The sequence below is a fragment of the Perca flavescens genome, chromosome 6 (assembly GCF_004354835.1).
Source record: "Perca flavescens isolate YP-PL-M2 chromosome 6, PFLA_1.0, whole genome shotgun sequence".
NCBI lineage: Eukaryota > Metazoa > Chordata > Actinopteri > Perciformes > Percidae > Perca > Perca flavescens.
In genome coordinates, this window is record NC_041336.1 from 2,920,968 (window position 1) to 2,926,997 (window position 6,030).

Consider the following 6,030-nt stretch of genomic DNA (forward strand, 5'->3'; position numbering starts at 1 on the left):
TTCAAACCTGCAGTGATTGGTCTATTTGTCGGCTTGTTTTGCAGCAGAACAGTCTGTGAACATCTGACATATTCTCCTCTTATAAAGCAGCTGAAGCTAACATGTCAGATTGTTACAGAGCAACATGACGTTAGATGCTTCAAGGTTAAAGTGGTTCCCTCTGACTGTAATCACTAGCCTGACCAGCCAGACCCACATCCAGATGTTGGTCTGGGAACTCCCCATTGGTCAGGGCTCAATCAGAGGGGCGGGATCAACAGTTGTCTTTCAAATTCCCTCTGCACGCAATAGGACAGCTCTACAACCAATCAGAGCAACGCTAGCTGATAGATTCAACTTTAAACTGTGAACACATCTTCCTTTTTTTAAGAAGGACTTCAGTGCCTTTTCTCAAAGAAAAGCTGAACTCCAAGTCACCTGATGCTCCACTTTGAGACAAACCATTATCTGAGTCCTCTGCAATTTGGATTTAGGCATAATCATTCAACAGAATCCGCTACTTGCTTATTAATTGAAAATATTAAACAGTTACTCGATAAGGGAAATGTAGTTTCTGAGCCATCTATTCCTCTAGCTCTGAGTAGTGATGACTTCATGAGCTTCTTTAATGATAAAATTATAACAATTAGAGATAAAATTCTTCATCTTTTGCCCTTAACTTCTAACAGTTCATCTTTAAATGCAGGACCGCTAGAAAGAACGACGACTCCCGACATATACTTGGACCGCTTTTATCCTATAGACCTTCAACAATTAATGTTAAAGATATCCTCAGCTAAGCCGTCTACCTGTCTCTTAGACCCCATCCCAACGAGGCTACTCAAAGAAGCGTTACCCGTGGTAAACACTTCATTATTAGATATGATCAATATGTCTTTATTAACAGGTTAGGTACCACAGTCATTTAAAGTAGCTGTGATAAAACCTCTTCTGAAAAAACCCACCCTAGATCCTGAGGTCTTAGCAAACTATAGACCTATATCTAACCTTCCCTTTCTCTCCAAGATCCTTGAGAAGGTGGTTGCTAATCAGTTATGTGATTTTCTACATAGCAACAGTTTATTTGATGATTTTCAATCAGGATTTAGAAAGAATCATAGCACAGAGACGGCACTGGTGAAAATTACTGACGACCTTCTAACTGCTGCAGACAAAGGACTTGTCTCCATTCTTGTTCTACTAGATCTTAGTGCTGCATTTGACACTATTGACCATACTATCCTGTTACAGAGACTGGAACACTTAGTTGGCATTAAAGGAATCGCACTAAGCTGGTTTAAGTCCTATTTCTCTGAACGATCCCAGTTTGTTAATGTTAATGATAAACCCTCCAAGCACGCTAAAGTTAGCCATGGCGTTCCTCAAGGCTCAGTGCTTGGACCAATTCTATTTTCCTTATATATGCTTCCTCTAGGTAATATTATTAGGAAACACTCGAACTATCACTGTTACGCAGATGATACCCAATTATATCTGTCAATTAAGCCAGATAAAAGTGGTCAGTTAGCAAGACTTCAAACGTGTATTGAGGATATAAAATCCTGGATGACCCACAATTTCCTGATGTTAAACTCAGACAAAACTGAAGTTATTGTGATAGGACCAACGCACCGCCGAACTTCGTTTTCGAAAGATATAGTTACTCTGGATGGTATTACCCTGGCCTCCAGCACTGCTGTCAGAAATCTAGGAGTTATTTTTGATCAGGATATATCCTTCAACGCCCACTTAAAACAAACCTCAAGAATAGCCTTTTTCCATCTTCGTAACATTGCCAAAATTAGGAATATCCTGTCTCAAAACGATGCTGAAAAACTAGTCCATGCATTCGTTACTTCTAGACTAGATTACTGCAATTCCTTATTATCAGGTTGCCCAAATAAGTCCCTTAAGACTCTCCAACTGATCCAGAATGCTGCAGCACGTGTTCTGGACGAGAACTAAGAGAAGAGATCATATTTCTCCTGTATTAGCTTCTCTGCATTGGCTTCCAGTGAAATATAGGATTGAATTTAAAATCCTCCTCCTGACTTACAAAGCTCTAAATGGTCAAGCACCATCATACTTATAAGAGCTCATAGTACCTTATTGTCCCACTAGAGCACTGCGCTCCCAGAATGCGGGGCTACTTATGGTTCCTAGAGTCTCTGGAAGTAGACTGGGGGCCAGGGCCTTCAGCTATCAGGCTCCAGTATTGTGGAACCAGCTCCCAGTCTGGGTTCGAGGGGCAGACACCGTCACCACATTTAAGAGTAAACTGAAAACCCTCCTCTTTGATAAAGCTTATAGTTAAGGAGTGAGGAGTTGCAGCGTCCGCCTAACCCGGCCCACCTGCTTCTCCTCGTAGTCATCAGTTTTATATACTGTATAATTAATAATCTAGCGAGAGTAGAGGGAGGCAGGCCAGTACAGCCCGATCCGGTTGGGGGGAGTTCTAGCCCGACCAGGCACCTCTCTTTAACCTGCCTCTCTTAAGTTATGCTATTACAATTCTAGACTGCCGGGGGGCTGTTCCTCCCTAAGACACACTGAGCTGCTCTCTCATCTCTACTTGTTACTTTTGTATGCATCCTGTCCAAGAAATGCTTGCTTGTTACTAATCTAGCTCTGGGGAGTTTACTCCCCGGAGTCCTTATGTTTCTTCTTCGCAGAGCTATGCTCTGCGATTCTCTGCATTTCGCATCCTACTGCCTCCACCCGTGCCTCCACCCGTGCTCTGCAGCGCCACGTTACATCCCGCAACGCCCTGCTGAGATGTTCCTATGCACAGAGTAGTCAGGATCCGGTATAGGAGACTGCACTACTCAGTATGACACGATGTGCCCTGCTATGACATGAACTTCCACGATAACCTTCGAAGTCACTGTGACTTCTAATGTGACTATTATCACCACTGTTCATCACACCCCCAACCGGCCCGTCAGACACCGCCTACCAAGAGTCTGGGTCTGCCAAGGTTTCTTCCTAAAAGGGAGTTTTTTCTCGCCACTGTCGCAATAGCCACTGCTAATGCTTGCTCTTGAGGGAATTACTGTAATTGTTGGGGTTTTGGAATTTATAGAGTGTGGTCAAGACCTACTCTATCTGTAAAGTGTCTCGAGATAACTTTTGTTATGATTTGATACCATAAATAAAATTGAATTGAATAGTTAGTGCAGTATTTTTAGATCTCAAAAAGGCATTCAATACAGTAAATCACAACATCTTAATTTCAAAATTAGCCAAGTTTAATTTTTCCAAACAGTCCTTGTCCTGGTTTGAATCGTATTTAATCGCCGTGAACAGTGTGTTATAATTAATAATGTGAGAGCCTCCTTTCTCCAAATTGAAACAGGGATCCCTCAGGGCACTGTATTGGGACCCATACTCTTCAGCCTTTACATTAATGATTTGCCAGATGTATGTCCAGATGTGGGTATACAGATGTATGCAGATGACACAGTGGTGTATGCATCCGGCAATACCTGTACTTCTGTGGCCGACAAACTGAATGTCAATTTGGATAAAATATCTTCTTGGCTGGTTTCATCTTGATTAACTTTAAATACAAAAAAAAAAAACTCGGTTTACTTTTCCATTAAAAAACTACCTCTAACACTTGAATGTACAAATTAATGGGGGGCTCATTGAACAAGTACTTGAAGTGAAGTATTTGGGTATAATTATAGACTATCAGCTGAAATTTAAAAGTCATATCAAGAACATCTATAAAACTGTTAGGGCTAACTTGGGCTGCTTTAGGATGATAAGAAACTGCCTGACTCTAGACTGTGCTTTTATTTTTTTAATTCTATGATTCTCTCACACATATCGTATGGCTTGACCACATGGTCCCAAGCACACCAGACATCAATTAAGACCATAGAGTGCTTATATAATCAAGCCTTGAAAGTCCTAGATAAGAAGAGAATAAGGTATCATCATTGCCAATTCAACATAAGATTTTAAGCTTTGCAAATTTTGTCTCCTTGCATTTTGTCAAATTGGTCTTCAAATGCCTAAATAACAGGACAATAATAAAACAGCAAAGTGGTACTAGAACCATCACCGAGCAGCGTTAAAAGGAAATTGTAGAATCCCTTTCCGTAGAACATCGTTTGCCCAAACTGCATTTTCAGTAAAAGGGACAAAACTATGGAACTCTATGCCGGACCACTTGAAATGTATTCCAGCATTAGCCACTTTTAAAAATAATACCAAACTGTGGCTAATTACACAACAATCTTGCCCTCACATTTAGTTTTTACACTGTGCTTTCATCGTACATTTTCCTTCTATTTTGATTTAATTTATTTTTATTTTTATTAAGATATTTTTAATTATAATGTAAATCTGTATTTTTATTTGTAACTAAAAGCCCTACTAGGGACAAGTGTCGAGAATTAGCTTTGGCTACAAACACTATGGTACACACATCAGATGACTGTTGAAGTTTATCTATGTTTTTTTGTATCTGTCCCTATTTAAATAAACCTTAAAGAAAGAAGTCTTCCAGAAGACCTCTGTTCACCAGCAGCAGCAGCAGCCATAAGCCCCGCCCACCCACTCTATGAACGATGTGATTGGCCCGACTAGAGTTTGTTTTTTCCAGCTCGCAAGCCAACGGAGAGTTGGTAGACTGACCCTGGCTGCAGATTACATTAGCTGCCACTAGGGTGGTCTAGATCAGTGGTTCCCAACCTGGGGTCCGGGCACCCCCAGGGGGGGCGGCAAAGATCACAGGGGGGAGAGAGTCTTTATCTGGTTTGAGGTTGAGTAAAAAAAAAAAAAAAAATGTTTTGCACATGTTAAACAAATTATAATACACTAGAATATCTAATGTATACAAAAGTCTGTATGAAAACTATATATTTTCTTGTATCCTCAATTTTCCTGCCGCCACGGCATCACTATTTTATGAATGAAACATGCCGGAGAAACAGTGCTGATGACTCCTCTGTATCAAAAAAGAAAGAGAGGCTCTATCTCGAGAGTTACCTCAACTTTGGTTTTGGGTGGGGGGGGGCTCAGCTTTTCTTAGACATGAGTAGGGGGGGCGCCAAGGAAAAAAGGTTGGGAACCACTGGTCTAGATTTCTAGTCTATGTAATCTCACCAGTGTCTCCTGATAATGTCTGATGTGTTCTGCAGGAGGAGGTCTGCTTCTGATCGTTCGTCTGGTGGTCGGGGTCCTGCTGGTTCTCTTCGCTGTTGTTCTGGTCGCTTGCATCATCAAAAGGTAGTTTAATAAATCTGTCTGTCTTTGTCTTCGTTATACAGCTCAGATTATATTAATCATTTCATATTTATTACCCTTTGCATTCAAACTTTGTCCATCTGTAACCCAATGTTATTGTTTTAAAATATAAAGTATGGCTGTTAAAAACAAATGCAATAATAACGAGTTAACTCAAATTCCCTTTACAGCACTAAATCTTTTGATGTGCAATTAACAACCCCTATTTACATGTGGAGATATGATGGCTCTATACACGCTAAAAGTCCTGATTATTTACATGGAGTCTGGTGGAGATATGCTGCCTGTATACACGCTAAAAGTCCTGATTATTTACATGGAGTCTGGTGGAGATATGCTGGGTCTATACACGCTAAAAGTCCTGATTATTTACATGGAGTTTGGTGGAGATATGCTGGCTCTATACACGCTAAAAGTCCTGATTATTTACATGGAGTCTGGTGGAGATATGCTGGCTCTATACACGCTAAAAGTCCTGATTATTTACATGGAGTCTGGTGGAGATATGCTGGCTCTATACACGCTAAAAGTCCTGATTATTTACATGGAGTCTGGTGGAGTTTGGTGATGGTGATTTCGGGGCTGTTTCATGTTAAACTAAAAGGATCTTACTCTTTAACTAAAAGGTCTATCTCTGTAGGGATCCATCCCATAATGTTGTCAGACACTTAGAATAATAATCTGAGTCTGTCAGCAGCAACAACAGAACTTTTAGTGGACTCTAACTGATGCTGAACATTAGTCCTGTAGGGTTTCTTGTTTAATTCGGAACCAGTTCCAGAGATTGTTGTTCAC